The sequence below is a fragment of the Phascolarctos cinereus genome, unplaced genomic scaffold (genome assembly GCF_003287225.1).
Source record: "Phascolarctos cinereus isolate Bilbo 61053 unplaced genomic scaffold, phaCin_HiC Scaffold_2;HRSCAF=192, whole genome shotgun sequence".
NCBI classification, from domain to species: domain Eukaryota; kingdom Metazoa; phylum Chordata; class Mammalia; order Diprotodontia; family Phascolarctidae; genus Phascolarctos; species Phascolarctos cinereus.
In genome coordinates, this window is record NW_027555625.1 from 170,661,470 (window position 1) to 170,679,821 (window position 18,352).

General features: G+C 37.1%; 1 protein-coding gene across 6 annotated transcripts in view; it reads right to left on the minus strand.

Moving 5' to 3' along the window:
- The window catches only part of PLCB4 (phospholipase C beta 4), a 461,946-nt gene that overhangs the window by 421,013 nt on the left and 22,581 nt on the right, over positions 1 to 18,352 (minus strand). For 5 of the 6 annotated variants that reach the window (XM_020985786.2, XM_020985777.2, XM_020985830.2 and 2 more), the window contains exon 2: positions 7,784 to 7,834. The exons of the other annotated variant lie outside the window; for it this stretch is intronic. The gene's annotated coding sequence lies outside the window, so the exon portion shown is untranslated. The remainder of the gene's footprint in view (positions 1 to 7,783; positions 7,835 to 18,352) is intronic. 6 annotated transcript variants of the gene reach the window in all.

Consider the following 18,352-nt stretch of genomic DNA (forward strand, 5'->3'; position numbering starts at 1 on the left):
AGTCTCTGACCATTACAGTTTTCCTCTTCCATTTTTGGAAAATCTGGGTAGCATCTGCCCTTCTCTAAACTTCTGGTTTTCCTCCAGTATCCCATAATACTTCAAAAATCAAAGAAAACGGCTCAGCAATCAATCTGCCAGTTCTTTTCAGGACCAAAGATTCTTGACCAAGGAGATCTGAGTCCTTCATGGGCATCTAGGAGTTCTCTTAGTGTCTCCTTATTTGCCTTGGGGATCAATTCCCTATTAGTCATTTTTATCCCATTATTTTCTGTGTAAATGTTACTTTCCTTTTGCAGAGAAAACTGAAACAAAACAGGAATTAAGCAGATCTGCCTTCAATATTTTGCCCAAGAATCAATTAAGCAACAATATGTATTTACTGGGAGTTTGGAACAGCACATTGTACCTAACATCTCCTGCCACTCTCTGAAAATTAATAACCCCAATTCCCACAAGCTAAATGGGGTTTGCTCTGCTGATCCAGCTGCTTTTGCTCTCTGGTCGTCCCTCCCCTGCTGCTATCATTCCCATTTAGGAAAAAAATAAAACAATCATTTTAATCTTTCCATGCTTTCTCTGCAAGAGCTATCAATTAGATCCTTAATCCCTATGTCAGTGGAAATCAGTGAGAACATATATGGTTCATAGGTTATATAGATTCTTGCCATAGGTTTATGATTGTAGCCACATGTTTAAATCAAATCACTGGGAAATGGTAAGTAGTTTTCTGGTAGAGGGTGACATAATGGGGTAAATGTAGTGATATTTTCAGAATCAGGTCAATGATTCTTTTGGTGGTCTACTGTTATAGATGTGAATGAGATCACTAAGAAGCACCATTAGTCATACTGAATATGTGAGCAGCGTGGGATGTAAGAAAGGAATCTTTACCACACTAGGAATGAGTATTTACATAAGAAGTGTAAGAAGAATCATTTAAATTTATTGTTACTGCCGTCACAATCATAACAGAAAGAATTTATATTCATAAAACAAATGTGAATTATTTTATTAGCTTCCTCATAGTACTCACAAGCATTAATAGTACTTTTACTAACAGGAGAAACCGAGGCAAAAAGAAATTAAGTAACGTGCCTAGGATCACATGGTAAGCAATAATGGAACTTATATTAGAATATCTTTCCTAAAATTTATCATTAATAACAAAATGATATCATTAGGAAAAATTGACATATACTAAGAGAGGAAAATAAATTATTATCTATTGTAATTGTTATTAATCACTTTTATTTCAGAGAATTAAAATATATACTTTATAGATAAGCAAGTATAAATCTTGTTAATTATTTAACAGGTACTATTACTCTCGCATAGGGGCAGCTAGGCGATGCAGTGGATAGAGTACTGGGCCTGGAGTCAGGAAGACTCATTTTCCTGAGTTCAAATCTGTATTCAGACACTTACTTTTTTTGAAGCATGAGGAATATCTATAAATTACTCTAGACATCTGAGAAACTATTATCCAAACTTCCCAAAGTTCCCTAACCTCCCACAGTAACTTACCCCTTTCCAAAATCCAATAGACTAAATGCTTAAGAAATCTTTCCCATAACTAATGAAATTCTTAACAATTTGTGGCTTCGTTACTGCATGGAAACAATGAAACAAAGGTCAAAGGTCCAGTTCTCCTAAGGGCGAATTAATTTTCATTTGTTCTACAAACCCCTTATTCACAAATGGGACTAGGTTGCTGAATGTGGCCATATTAGCATAAAAGTACTACTGGAAAACAAAACTTTCAGAATGTGGGTTACTGATTGTGGGTCAGCAATATGATTTTTATAGGCAATAGTATATTTTTATTTTAAATCCCTCAGGCTATAGTTTAAGCCCAATTCCTCTCATTCTTACAGAATGGGGACAGCAGTTCAATCATCTAAGTTCCCTCAACATTCATTTATCAGGCTCACCATTTACATTCTTTACCAATTTCTTCACTATTCTTTATTCTATCAAAACTTATATTTTGATTTTTAATGATTAACTCATGTCCCTCTGAATCTTCTTCAAAGCCAAAATCTATAGGGACAGTTCTCTAAAAAACAAAAAACGTCACGATGGTGTCTCAACATTCTACTTATTCATTTTTATAGTGATTTTATTGTGAACAATTTGAATAGGAGAGATTCTTTGAAAATATGTCTTAAAGAATACCAAGATTGCACAGTAACTTGCTTGAGCTCTCCCCCAAACCCCTCCAAATACTTGTCAAAAATGGCTCTAACCAAATTCTAGGGCAGCAGAACCCACAAAAAAGACAGAGTGAAACAAATTTCTAGCCCAAGACAACCTGGATGGTTGATAAGAAAGGTCTACTGTGCTGGGCTGGGAAAGCAGCACAGTTCAGCATGGGCCACATAGGGAAAGATAGCATAGGCCTCAGGAGAATGAATCACAGGTAACTCTGGCATTTTCAAGACTTCTCAACCCACAAATGCCAAAGACAGCTTAAAAGGTGAAGAGGAAAATTCGTCTGTTGGACCTGGGTGAGAGAGGAAGTCAGTCTGGCCCCAGCCCTGGTGCAGCCCCAGGGTGGTAGCAGAGGTGGCTGCTGCCTCAGCTCTTAGCCTACAGATGGTATGTGTACTGAACAGCTGATCAGAAGGGGATTGCAGGGATCTCTTTGCTGGTGCTGAGGCAGGATTCTCTTGCTTTGCCAATGCTTGGATCTGGGTCACAGTTCTGGATGGTGGTCATGGGCAAGGTGGAGCACTGGCAAAGTAGAGCTTGTAGTGCGGTGAAGAAGAAATCCTCTTCACAGTTCCAAGGCAAGAAAGGAGTAAACACCTCTCATTTGATCATATCACCATGGAAGAACTGAAAATTTACAAGTCCCTAGAAGTATCTCTGAAAACAGCTGAACAAAACCCCTGAAGCTAGTACACCCTGCACACTGGAAGCAAAGCCTTACTTTAATAAAGAGTTAAAAACTCAAGTAATTGGCTGGGAACACGAGCAAACAGCAGAAAAAACTCAGACTACAGAATCTTACTTTGGCTACAAAGAAGATCAAAACAATCAACTAGAAGAAGATAACAAAGTCAAAGCTCCTATATCCAAAGGCTCCAAGAAAAATATTAATTGGTCTCAGACCATGGAAGAGCTCAAAAAGGATTTTGAAAATCAAGTAAGATAAGTAGAGGAAAAACTGGAAAGGGAAATGAGACTGATGCAAGGAAATCATGAAAAACAAGCCAACAGCATGCTAAAGCAGACTCAAAAAAAAAACCCTGAAGAAAACAACACCTTAAAAAACAGACTAACCCAAATGGCAAAAGGGGTCCAAAAGGCCAATGAGGAGAAGAATGCCTTAAAAAGCAGAATTGGCCAAATGGCAAAGGAAGTCCAAAAGCTCACTGAAGAAAACAATTCCTTAAAAATTAGAATGGAGGAAATGGAAGCTAATAACTCTATGAGAAATCAAGAAAGTATAAAACAAAACCAAAAGAATGACAAAACAGAAGACAATGTATTTCACTGGAAAAACAACTGACCTGGAAAACAGATCCAGGAGAGATAATTTTAAAATTTTTGGTCTACCTGAAAACCATGATCAAAAAAAGAACCTAGACATCATTTTTCAAGAAATTATCAAGGAAAACTGCCCTCACATTCTAGAACCACAGGGTAAAATGGGAATGAAAAGAATCCACCGATCACCTCCTGAAAGAGATCCCAATAGGAAAACTCCTAAGAATATTATAGCCAAATTTCAGAGTTCCCAGGTCAAGGAGAAAATATTGCAAGCAGGCAGAAAGAAACAATTCAAGTATTGTGGAAACACAATGAGGATAACACAAGATTTAGCAGCTTCTACATCAAGGGACTGCAAGGCTTGGAATATAATATTCCAGGCATTAAAAAAGCTAGGATTAAAACCAAGAATCACCACCCAGCAAAACTGAGTATAATCCTTTGGGGAAAAAATGGAAATTCATTGAAATAGAGGACTTTCAAGCATTCTTTTCTTTAAGGCAATTGGGGTTAAGTGATTTGCCTAGGGTCACACAGCTGGTAAGTGTCAAGTGTTTGGTCTGAGGCCGGATTTGAACGCAAGTACTCCTGACTTCAGGGCCGGTGCTCTATCCACTGCACCACCAGCTGCCCCTCAAGCATTCTTGATGAAAAGACTAGAGCTGAATAGAAAATTTCACTTTCAAATATAAGACTCAAGAGAAGCATGAAAAGGTAAACAGGAAAGAGAAATCATAAGGGACTTATTAAAGTTGAACTGTTTACATTCCTAGATGGAAAGATATTTGTAACTCATGAGACCTTTCTCAATATTAGCGTAGTTGAAAGGAATATATATATATATAACATATATATATATATATGAAGAGAGAGAAAGAAAGAAAGAGAAGAGAGAGAGAGAGAGAGAGAGAGAGAGAGCAAGCACAGGGTGAGTTGAATATGAAGGAATGATATCTAAAAAATAAAATTAATGGGTGAGAGAGGATTATCTGGGAGGAGGAGAAAGGGAGAGGCAGAATGGGGGAAATTATCTCACATAAAAGAGGCAAGAAAAAGTTTTTACAGTGGAGGGGAAGGGGGGGAGGTGAAAAGGAATGAGTGAATCTTTCATGGAATTTGGCTTAAGAAGAGAATAACATACACACTCAATTGGGTATGGAAATCTATCTTACCCTATAGGAAAATAGAGGGAAAGGGGATAAGAGAGGAGGAATGATAGAAGGGAGGGCAGATTGGGGGAGGGGGTGATCAGAAGCAAACATTTTTGAGAAGGGACAGGAACACAACAGAATAAATGGGGGCAGGATAGGATGGAGGGAAATATAGTTAGTCTTTCACAACATAACTTTTATGCAAGTGTTTTGCATGACTACACATGTATAACCCATATCGAATTGCTTGCCTTTTCACTGAGGGTGGGTGGGGAGGGAAGAAGGGAGAGAATTTGGAACTCGATGTCTTTAAAACGAGTGTTAAAAATTGTTTTTATGTACAACTGGGAAATAAGATACACAGGCAAATGGCTATAGAAATCTATCCTGCCCTACCAGAAAATAGAAGGGGAAGGGGATAAGAGAAGAGAGGAGTGACAAGGGAGGGCAAACTGGGGGAAGGAGTATTCAGAATGTATGCCATCTTGGGGTGGGGGGGGGAGGAGAGAGATGGGGAGAAATTTGGAACTCAAAATCTTCTGGAAGTGAATGTTGAAAACTAAAAATAATAAATCAATTAATAAAAAAAATTCCACTACAAAAATATAAATACCAACTTATTTAACACTCTACTCAATACTCTTTTATTCTATGTCTAAATCTTATGTTTCAGTTTCAAATCAACTTAAATAGGGCACCTATTTCATCTCACCCTTCTCTACAACATTCAAAATTCACAGATCAGGATATATAATTGCTTTCTCTATTTTCACCAACATTTTTTTAAAAAATGTTTTAATTAATTTCTTTTGAATTATCAACAATCACTTCCAAAAGCTTTTAAGTTTTAAATTTTTCTCCCCCTCCCTCCCCAAGATGGCATGTAATCTGATGTAGGCTATATATACATACATTCCTATTAAACATATTTTCACATTAGTGATATTGTAAGTAAGAATTAGAACCAATAGGAGGAACCACCAGAAAGAAGAAACAAAACACAACAGAAGAAAAAAATAGCAAATAGTATTCTCTGATCTGCATTCAAACTCCATAGTTCTTTCTTTGGATGTGGACAGCATTTTCCATCATGAAGCCTTTGGAGATGTCTTAGATCCTTGTATTGCTGAGAAGGGTTAAGTCTATCAATATTAGTCATCGCACAACGTGGCTGTTACTGTGTACAATGTTCTCCTGGTTCTGTTCACTTCACTCAGCATCAGATCATACAAGTCTTTCCAGGTTTTTCTGAAGTCTGCCTGCTCATCATTTCTTGTAGCACTATAGTACTCCATTACATTCACATACCATAACTTGTTCAGCCATTCTCCAATTGATGGGCATCCTCTCAATTTCCAATTCTTTGCCACCACAAAAAGAGCTGCTATAAATATTTTATATATGTGGGTCCTTTCGCCAACACACTTTTTAAAAAGTTTACTTACAACATCTGCTCCTGAGTTATGGTTTTCAAGCTACATGAATATTATTTTGAATGCTATGATTGCCAGCAGTCTGAACCAGTCCTAGCCCCATAGAGTCCATGAGTTGAAGAGCTGTCAATGACGTGAACAGCCACTTAAAAACGTAGAATTTTCAAGCTAGAAGGGACATTAGAGATCACCGGAATGGTCTGAGGAATGGAATAAGAATCTACTAGTATAATAAACTCATGAGCTGAAAACAAGATGAATGTTTTTTTTTTCTCAACTCAGCTCCCAAAATATGACCAAAGTTCAACTCACAATTATGAAATGAAGTAATAAAGAATAAAAATCAAGGTTTGTACATGAGGAAGGAAGGTCATAGTCAACAAAAAAGGCACAAGCTACCATACGGACTATAAGTCAGAGAGTCAGAGTTGAAATTCTAGACTGTGACAAGGAAAGGGGAAATTATAGGAGTGAGGAAATGCCCTTTTTTGTGTGTTCCTACTCACTCACTATGAGTTCACATTACTTAACACTTAACAGTTCATCTAATAATAGGGTATTCCGTAAAGTAATGCCACATGGATGAATACCCTGTTCCTTAAACATTCAAGAACACTATTTTCCTACTGAGGTCAAAAGAGAAGATGGGCCAACACCTCTGTAAACCCCGCTACATCTTTACTATCTGTAGCTTTCTTGTAAGACCTTCCAGATGCTAAAGGAGTCTTTTGTATTCATAGTTAGTTTCCTTAAAATTATCATCTTCGGGGCCCTAAGTTGATTGATTTCAGGTCAACAAAATTTTTTTAAGTATCCGCAATGTTCAAAAACTGTACTTGGAGCTAGTGATACAAAAACAAACAAACAAAAACCCACCAAAACGCTAAACAATCCCTGTCCTCAAGGACCTTATAATTGAAGAATGAAACACGTATGTAACTAAATACAAATCATAAACAAAGTGTTACAAAACAATTTCAAGATCAAGAAAGTGCTAATTACTTCAAGGATTAGAAGAGTTGGCACCTAAGCTACGCTTTGAAAGAAACCCCACATCTTCCTTAAAAAGCACAGCTGGGGAATATCAACTTGCTGCATATATGAGAGGCACTGGGTGAAAAATAAACAAAACACACACACACACACACACACACACACCACAGAGAGATATTTGGGCATCACTGACTTAGAAAATTCATGAACTTCAGTGAATGATTAGAGGAATGTAAAAGGCTTTTCTATAAACCTAAAGAGATCAACATAAGAATTAGAGCTGATCAACTAAATCACTACTGCCTTGGAAAAAAATTACTCAAAACATTATCATCTTTGCTAGGTGAAGGGTTTTTTTTCTCTAACTGGAAAGATATTATAGACACATGAGAAAAGAAAGAAAATGATCCTATTGTTAAACTAACTATGTAACTCCAGGTAGTCATTTACTTAGCTGCCTGCTCCATATATTGGTTGCTGTCATTACACGTTCTTTCCAAATTGTCATGCTTTTTAAAAAGTCTGACAAAACACGGAAAGTGAATTTAGACAGCTGAATTCTATGTTTTTATTCTCTTCACTTCTACACTAATAGCATGCTTTGCCCGTATTAAAGTCATGTCAGATTAAATAGTGTTACACTTTATTCATGATAATAAAATAAAAAATGAAAGCTACTAGTGAAGAAAACAGGCTATATGTACATACCTTTCAAAAAATGATTTCAGGATTTCTCATCATGTAAAACTGTGCTTTTCCCTAAAAATGCAAGAAAGAACATTATATAATGGCAGGATGCAAAAGAAGTGAACTGTTTTTATACCTCTAGAAAAGAAACATTCCTTCTGATTACATTAATTCACATGATCTTGGTATCACTGATCACGTAAAACCTGAAAAAACAAATCAAGGCTCAACTAACTTGTATTTCTATGCTGGTAACATTTTAAAGTGTTTATTATCCTCTCATAGATGTAAATTATGTAATTTTATAATAATCACTCCTTTGATCGCCTGTGATTTCATAATCAAGAGTACTCCTTCCAATAGTCATATTGAAACTCACCAATATCTTCTCATCCTGAGTAATTCTTGTACACATTATCCTATAATTCCTTCATTTAGAGGTCTGCCAGTGGATTCTGAATGAAAGTTTCCTCACTCAAAGTGAGAACCTGACAAGACTTCAGCTTAAAAGGACCAGGGTCTCCCATTGCATCCTGAGCTATCTCCAGTTATCCTGATGAATATCTGGGCATTGGACCAAGATGTCTCTGGAGGAGAAAGTGAGGCTGGTGACCCTGCACAGCCCTCCGTCACTCAAAACAAAGTCAACTGCAACTCATGTCATCATCTCCCTGATGACAAACACAATCTACCAGTGGGCTAAGACCCTTCCTCTAGGTCTTTTTGACAACATGGATATTAGTGAAATACATTGGCTGCCCACTGCCTTTCCTTTACTTTTATCACATAATCAGCCCACCTTTTTTCCATTCACACCTCTGACATTGTTTATGCTACTTCTCCTGTGCAAATATTCATTGCTAATATGGTACAGACTACTCACACCCAACAGGAGCCTCTCTACTACCTTGTGAGTGACCACCGACTTTTATTCTTCCAAGCCTGTAGCATTCCATAACTTGTCTCCATAACATAATTAGATTTTTTAAAGATGGGTCTTTGGTTTAAGGAGAAATATGGTGACTAAAAAAAGAAACTGCACAAATTTCCCAAAGAAAATTGAGCCTACTCTTTTCCTCTTGTTCAATGTTGGGTCTCCCTCATCATTTTGAATAAAAATTGGGTAAATGTTTGCATGAACTTGTATAAAAAAATAAACTTCATAAGTATAAGATAGGGGAGATGAAGTTAAACAACAATTTTCTGAAAAAGATCTGGAGGGTTTAGTGAACTGATTCAGAAGTGTGATATGGCAATCAGGAAAGGTAGTGGGATCTTAAGCTGAACTGGGAGAGACATGGCTTTCAGGAATAGGGAGTTCACAGTTTCACCATCCTCTGCTTTCATTAGATCTCATCTGGAATACTGTGCTCAGCTCTTCATGATTTATGAAACATATCGGTAAACTGGACAGCATCCAGAGGGGGGCAACCAGGACGGTAAGCAGTTACAATCCATGACACATGATGATCAACTGAAGAAATGGCACAAGTTTATGCTCAAGAAAAAAGAAGTCTCAGAGCAACGTGACAGTCCCCTCTGACTCTTCATGACCCCATATGGGGCTTTCTTGACAAAGATACTGGAGTGATTGCTATTCCCTTCTCCAGAGGATTAAGGCAAATGGAAATTAAGTGACTCACCCAGGGTTACATAGCTAGTGAGTGTCTGAGGTCACATTTGAACTCAGGTCTACCTGACTCTAGGTCCACGGCTCTATCTGCCGAACCACTGAGCTTCCTCCCGTGTATTTATGAAACATATTGATAAAATGAACAGCATCTAGAGGAGAGCAACTTAGAGAGGTTTGAAATAAACGTAGAGAGGATTTAAAATACATGACACATGAGCAGCAGTTGAAAATATGGCACGTTTATCCTAGAAGAAAAAAAGTCTCAGAGGGACATGATAGCTACATTCAACTATTTCATGGGAAGTCATATCAAGGAAAGATTACACTTGTTCCATCTATCCCCATAGAGGCCAAACAAGGCACAATGAGTAGAAGTTCCAGAGAAGCAAATTTATGTCAGAAAAAACTTCCTGACAACTAGTTATCTTTAAAAGTAGAATGGGCCACCCTGAAAAGGTGGTAGGTTCCCTTTCCTTGCAGGTTTTCAGGAATAAGCTATATGACCCAGGATGTGCTGGATATGTGATACTGGGGATTCTTTTCGCATGTAGGTAAGACTACATGGCTAATCAGGTCCCTTCCTATTCACCATCTATCCATAATGTTTGTCCAAGTTATATGTGACTATGGAACAGCTCTATGAGTTTTTATCCAATGACATATCATGATCCGAACAAAGTGCATTCTTCATTGGCTCACTTTTTTTCTGTGTTCATCTGAATGATTATAGATCTCATTTACAAAACTAAATAATGTTCTGGGGCTTGATACAATCATTACAATGTCTTTACAAAGATGACAAAAGATGAAAACAGCTAATGTTGGAGGATCTATGGGAAGATCATGCACATTTAATATACTGTTGGTGATTCTGTGTATTGGTCTGACTCTAACCATTCTTGAAAGTAATTTGGAATTATGCAACTGATACACTGTCATTACAAATAAGAATGGCTGGCAGACTTCCCTATATACCCAGTGTTTCTCTTCCATGACAATGGTAAATACTTTTGGTAAGCAGATGGCTCCTTGTTTTATGGCTTATTTCATATTAATAATCAGAAGATCAAAAAATGACAATAATTATTATTTTTATTTTTAAAAATGTAGATAGTGACAGAGTTGTTAAGAACCTCTTTAAGATCTCAAAATAATGAAGTGAATCCACAGCAAAACTCACAAAGTCTTTGAGTTCCCACCTCACTCTGTCTGTTTCCTCTGAAATTTTTATTTTTAAGACAAATAAAGGTTCTTGCCATGAATTTTTCTTGAGATACGACTTTGTGACCAAAGTCAAATCCAAATGGCTTTCCATTATTTTAGTCTACTTTCAATAAATACAATAGAGTTTTAAATATAGACTGCTCCCAAATACAGGCCATGCTCTGAAAATGAGTGAAAATGAAAACAAAATAAATAACCGAAGAGCAGTACAATCACCTCCTCTCCCCCATACAATCTCCTTCTTAAATAGGAAGCTTGAGATATCTGATTCATATAAGATATATAAGGAAGGAAAAAAAAAACCTGTCTTCCACCACTACATACTCATGTACCATACAGTATGCTGCAACTAGGCCACAAGACCTACCTACCACCATATACACACCAAGGTGCCCATAAAGGGAAACAGATCCTTCATCACCAAAGCTCCCACTCTTGACATCTGCCTATTTCATCTTTCCTGCTACCGCCCCTGGAACATACTTTCACCACAACCACTCTACTTTCACGCTACCACTCTCCCAACATCCAGACCACTCCCTAAGCCTTCAAAACCACATCAGCTAGGGAGTGCTCTGAGGATCTCTGGATGACTCCCAATAACCTCCAGGAAATTGTAACTGCTCACTCCAACTCTCACAACAGTAAGAGATGGGAAGAACTTTAACAGAAGAGGCAATACCTGCACCTGTTCTCCACTTTCAGCCCCACAGAATGCTCATCTTATTTTTAAAAATTCCATCCTACAATGCCGACAATGTCCACTCTTTCCTCATCCCATTGGGGTGGGGGGAGGGCAACTCTAACTTTCTGAATGCCTCAAAGAGGAAAGTTCCTAAACCAAATGAAACTCAAAATATCAGTGTCCTAATCCTTTCAGTGTCCTTATTTCTAAAATGACGACCTCTCAGGACCTTTCTAGTTCTAAATCTGTGATCTTATCATAACTTTCAAGGATCACTATCAAGGGAACTTGACATTTCTGCCATACTGGTGTCACACCGCATGGGAGACACTGGCAAGTAGGCTCCAGACCCTACCCCTATATACATATAAAGAAGGCCCTCTACCAGAAGCCTGTGGCATTAAGGGTTCCCAAAAAATCAATGCTGAGTTAATCCTTTCATTTTCACCTACCAGGCCATACATACACAATACCATAGCAATTCCTTTCTCTTCCTCCATGATGCTGCTTCCGTAACACCCAGACCAGTCTTCAACAGCTATAGCTATTGAAGGTATGAGGCCTGTTCAGTGAAAGTTAAAGTAGCTAAGTGTATGGCTGAATGTGGGAACCCTTAGTGCCACATGGCTCCCTGTGGAGTGTGTGTGTGTGTGTGTGTGTGTGTGTGTGTGTATGCATGTATATGTGTATATATACATATGTACACTGTGTTATATTTATGCATATGCGTATGTGAATAAACATAAAACTACATATACATGTATATATGTGTGTATATCATATATGTGTTCTCTATGTACATGTTATCTGTCTCTCTCACACACACATACACATACACACACAAAATATTTAATTTTACGGCTATTCCTACGAGGCCTAAATGCTCCTTGAAAAATTCCCATAACTTACTCTTCTCTTGCATCCATCTATGTGGGGAGGACACAGGGAGAAAATCTCCTCATGAAAGGGGCAACAACACCTATACCTACCTTCCCCTCTTAGCTCTATAAACATCTCTAGCTCCTGAAAGACATATGGTAAAAGATGACATAGACTATTTACCTCAGGTAATGGTTTTATTTAAGTCAGCTTTGGCAGTAGGGGAGTATAGCTTATATGCAGAATGGTATGGTAATGAACAAGGGTATATTTACTGGCTATATAAGTCTTTTTTCTAAGAAGCAATCTGAGCCAAGTCTGGAGAAACATCCTTAGAGGTTTGGTTACCGCATGATGTATCTTTTTGGCCGGAGTAACTCAAGAATGCAATTTACTAAGGTTTTGAGGGATAGTGACCTCTATTGCTGAAGGCAGTATGAAATAATGAAATAATAGGTACCTGAAGACTGAAGAATGGTAACAAAAGAAAAATGTTATATTATTAATTGCAGGTAAATGATTAATATTGCTTGTCTATTCAATATGACTGATTATGGTATATGGCCATAACAGTTTAAATTTACTTGGGAAACTTCAAGCAAGAACACACTTATCGTGCAAGTATAAATAGGGACTACTGAGAGCCAAACTCAGTAAAAATGGTTAGTGAATTGAATACATGGTCCTAATTTTGTCATTGATAGGCTCCTGAATTTAGAATCTAGAAAATCATTTTAAGTTCTCATAGTCTTGATTTCATAATGGTACATTACCGATAATGACTGCAGATTAAGGAACAATAACAAAATTTTCCAAAATGATAAAAACCAGGTAAGTTATAGAATTGCCTATGCAGAACTGAAAATGCAGTATACTCAAAGAAAGAGCCAACAAAATACATTCTACTTCCCCTTGCAGTTGGATATCTCCTTTCAAGGTACCCAGAATATTTCCTAAACATTAAATAACTGTGTGATGTTCCCTAGATAAACCTGCATCTGGGTCTAATCCCAATCCAGGTCATAATAGCTACAGCGATAAGAAAGCAGACTATTGCCCCTCCTATGATTGTAAAATTGTAAAGTTACGGATTGGGCCTGGAGCAAATTCTAATCATTAGCAACAGTATGGGGTAAAAATCTACTGCTAGCGTCAAAAAGAGAAAAGGTTTATCTATATGGAATACAAGTCAAAATACATATATCTGGTTTAATCGAAACTTCCAACATGAAAATCAGTGTCCATTCCAATTCACAGACAATTGTCAGATATATCACACATGCTGAATGCTATGCTATTTGTTTTTCTGATTTATCTAGCTCCTCACAAAAAGAGAAAAGGGGGAATTGGGTATGGAAAAAGCCATAGCAGGAAGAGAGAATAACTATATGGTTAACGTAGCTCAAAACCCACATTGGCAGTTAAATAATAGTCCATGATATATTGAAACCACTGTTACCACATCCATTTAAAAACTGCTATGTGTGTTGAATTAGTATAGGGAAAAGTGGTAGCAAGAGGAAAAATAAATAAATTTATTATACAACATCACATTTTCATCTTGCTGTTTCCACTAGTCATTAGGAAAGAGCCAGTCATTCAGCTAACTTTTACTAATATATGCTAAGCAGTAGGAGAGAAAATCAAAAGGTCATATGAGGCTAGGGCTTGACTTTCACAATAGCATTGAAAGAGAGACACAAAATAAAACCATCTTCACAGTCTGGAATGTGGCTTATTGACACTGCCAGACACCACTACTGTAAACTGGCCCTGGATATAAAATAAAACACCAGATTTATTTCTTTACACTGAGGGAATCCTGTGTGTAAAGAAATGTCACTGACTACTCTGCAACTGGGCCAGGAATGTAGGCAAGTGTGTATTATTACCTTTGCATGTAATGCACAGATGGTACACAACAGTAAACCCAGCCCCAGACTGGTGGAATGATGGTTAGAGAGCAAACATATTGTTATGTGTTTTGCTTTTTAAAGTTTTCTTGGCCTAACATGTTAGGTAAGTTTCCTTTCCAATAAAGGAACAATGCCAAATGTTGGAAAGGAAATTTGCCTGATTTAATGGGCAAGAACATAAAACCTGGAAAAGGGAGTATTATGGGAAAATCCAGAGCAATATGACCATTTGAGGCAGGCTTCCAAGTATCTGCCTGAAGGGAACCAGGGTCAGAGAATAGGATTTCTGTGGGCAGTGATTATAAACATACCACACGATGGATGCCAGAGTTAATTAGAACAATCACAAATGGAACTTAGGTCTTTTCACCTAAAAAAGTCACAGGTCCATCTATCACATAGGTTTTGTAAATTTCCATCAACTTGCAGATTTACTAAGACCTTTTCCCTCCCACCTCAACTCATTTCTATACCTATCACCTGAGGAAGTATGCCATTTTGGATAGAAAATTAGGCTTTAGTGTTAGGAAATGCTTGGTTCAAATCATACTACTACTAGGTACCTAGGTAACCCTGGACAAATTATTTACCTTCTAGGTATCTCCTGAAGTTCCATAGGACTTACCTACAAAGTCATAGATAAGTTGAGATAAGCTGGAAGAAGGAGTTCCCATACAGGGAATTCCCTACCCTGAAGAAATCAGATATTCTACATATTACTATATAGCCTTCAACTATTCGAGGCCAATAGCAACAAAGTTTGAAATATAACTTCAAGAAGAAGTTAACTACCTTTTACCATTATATATGTTAACCAGCCAAGGAAGAGTCTAGGAATGAAGTCACCAGACCGAGGTTGAGAACTGCAGGATTTAGATCTAAACTGCCTTATTTGATCCAACCCCCTCATTTTCTAAATAAGGAAACTGAGGCCCATAAAGGTGAAATCATTTACCCAAGTAGCAAAGCTGGGACCTAGGTACTCTGGCTTTGAATCTAATATTCTGACATGCTGATAATTGCAGTGATCTTTCAAAAAACCACTTATTTGTATCTTTTTTTCCTTCCTTACCTACCTAGGTCACTGGGGGCTGCTCCTATTTCAAACCAATCAAACAGGACACTGTTTGCAAGTGCAACAACATCTTTTATGTATAAATTAGTCTAATACCTACTTATTGTCATTGTCAACAATCAGTGACCATTTTTCAGTATGCCCAAGGAGACCCATGCAAACAAAGTGATCAATAATGTGGCATGCAGTTCATATCACTCCATCTCAAGAAAAACATAACAAAGCCAGGTAAAACCCAGATTATTACAATCTAAATTATAAAGGCATGGAGGAACTTACATTTTAAGATGGATTAAAATGTTAAGTAATATGAAAAGATGAAGGTCGAGACAAACGTAACTGAAGTTTACAAAATCATAAGTATAAAAGTTAACCATAACAGCAGAATTAAAGAAAGAATACTTTTTGAAACCTCCCCCCACTCTGTCAAGGAATTAGAGGTTGATTTAAAGGAATCACTGCTTCACTCAATGAGTAATACATTTATGGAACTTATTACTTACAACAATTTGTAGGTATAACTTTTTTGTAGAAAATGTATATAATAAGCATAGTTTTATACATTTGAAAATAAAGGATGAGTTTAGATAAATTCATGGATGACATCCCAATAAGTTAGTAATTGTGATGTAAGATGATGAAGCCAAACTTTTCAAGAAGCACCACGGAAAGTAAATATCTTTCCCATAAATCCTCTCTTGGACTGCTGGAGACAGACAGGTCTGATGTAGTAGGATATGAAGTATTCTTTACAAACCAATATTTATGTCCCTCTACCCCCAAATAGATGCAGAATGGCATTTGTTTATAAGCACAAGTACCATTACCTCCACGTCTCAATGAAGCAGCTAGGTATTACAATGGATAAAGCATTGGGCCTGAACTCAGGAAGAGCTGACTATGAATCCAGCCTCAGCACTTACTAGCTGTGTGACTCTGGGCAAGTCACTTCATATATGCCTGCCTCAGTTTTTTCAAATGAAAAATGGGGATAATAATATCACCTACTGCCCAGGGTTGTTGTGGGGTTCAAATAACATAATATTTAAAATCACTTTAGCACAGTACCTGGCACATCCTAAGTGCTGTATAAATGCCACCTATTATTATTACTATTATTAATTATTATGTTTAATACCTCTAATATATGTTTCTTAGAAGAATTTCACATTTATAAGCCTTTCTATTATATTCCCCTCTCTAAGTCCACAGATGTAAAGGATTGAAAGGATAGGAATAGAGCCCAGACCTGTCATTTCATCATAAAAGGAACTATCAGGTAAGGAAATTCACTCTTACTAATGCAGGTACACACTTTCTATGCAATGTATGTTGTTGTTCAGTCATTTCATGAAGAGTCGGACTCTTCTTGACCCCACTTAGGGTTTCTTGGTAAAGTTACCAGAGTAATTTGCCATTTCTTTCTCCAGCTCATTTTAGAAATGAAGAAACTAAGTCAAAGAGGTTTAAGTGACTTGCCCAGGGTCACACAGCAAGGAAGTGTCTGAGGCCAGATTTCAACTCGGGAAGATGTCTTCCAGACTCCAGCCTAGGTATGGTATCCACTGCACCACCTACCTGCCCACGTCTTAGAGAAACTGCCTAGAGCCCTGAGTGCTTATGTGACTTGTGCAGGTCAAATAGTCAGTATGTGTCACAGGCAGGACTTTAACTCAGTTCTTCCTCACCTTGAGGCTGACTCCATTATGCCACGCTACCTTTCACAGATGACTTAAACAAATTCTATACAACTTTATACCACATTAGAAGCACCAATTGTAACACTGGGTAATCTGGAAGTCCTTCTTCGATACTTTGATGGATCTATAATCTCATCAACAGGCATCCTCTCTCTAGTGGTACAGTCTAGAAGTAATGCAAAATAAAATCATAGTCCTGAGTTGCACCCATCCGTCTAACAGATATCAAAATCCCTTGTGTATATTATCTTAGCCAGCTTTCTAGCCTCTCTTTATGATAGGAGTAGGCATTTATTTCCTGTCACATTGGACAAGATTAAGAATCAGTCTCTTGATGACTACATCAGTAGGTTTTCAACTAGAACCCAGGGCTTCCTAGTGTGTCATCGGTCCCAACGTAAAATGCATAAATTCCATGAAAAATTTTTATTATATTTTAATTTTTTAAATTTTAATTTTTATAAATATGTTTGGGATCAAATTTTATATGTAGATGTATTGATATAATTTTTAAAAGTAGACCCATTTGAACTGAGGTAGAAAAATCCAATGGGGTAAAAATAAGGAAAAAAACTAAATACAGATTGTGAATACTATCTATTTACACTTTCCAAGGAATAAATAATACCTCTTTGAAGTTGATGAAAACCTAGTAAAAATATTTACCCAGTAAACATCTTAATAAAATAAACTGTTATGAGTGTAGAGAAATCTATTTTAACAACTTCATACATGCCCACGAGAGGCAATAGACTTCCCACCCCCGGAACATTTGGTAATTTTTACACACAATATGTGCACAGTCTGGGATGCATCAAAGCATAAAACGAGCACTTAACGCTGGCATATTAACTATAAACACTAGATCCTTTGTTCTGTAGTTTTAGATTAAGCTTCTCCAACAACAATGTTATTCTTGCTATGGATCAGGGTCATGTGTCAAAGTATCGTTTTTGACTTCCAGGGTCACCATTTAAATCAGTAGTTTTTAATATTACTATTTGCAAAGGCTTAAAAATCTATGCTGCTTATTCTTTGACACTGAAGCTCCTTGTGGGTAGGGGTTTCACATTTAGGTAAATTTCTCACTTATTTTTCCTTATTTTAGTTAATTATACTTCTTAAAATATTTCTGGTTAAAAGATCTTCTTGGATAAAATATGATACATTTACTGAATCAATTTAAACAGACTCTGGTTCTTTTTTTCTCCCCAAATAGTGACTTAACTGTGTATTAAAACTTGGCAGCAAACATATTCATTTATACCTAACACTTTTCAATGATTTAGAAAAAAAGTTAACATGCAGCTACATTTGCCTATTTGCTGTTCCAAATACACAATATTTCATTCCCCATCTCTGTGCCTTAACACTGGCTGTCCCCGAAAGCCCAGAATGCTCTTTCTCCTAACCTCCAAACTGTCCCTCAGGGGGCTAATTCCTTCCCTTCTAAGCTTTTCTTTTATACTTCAAACATC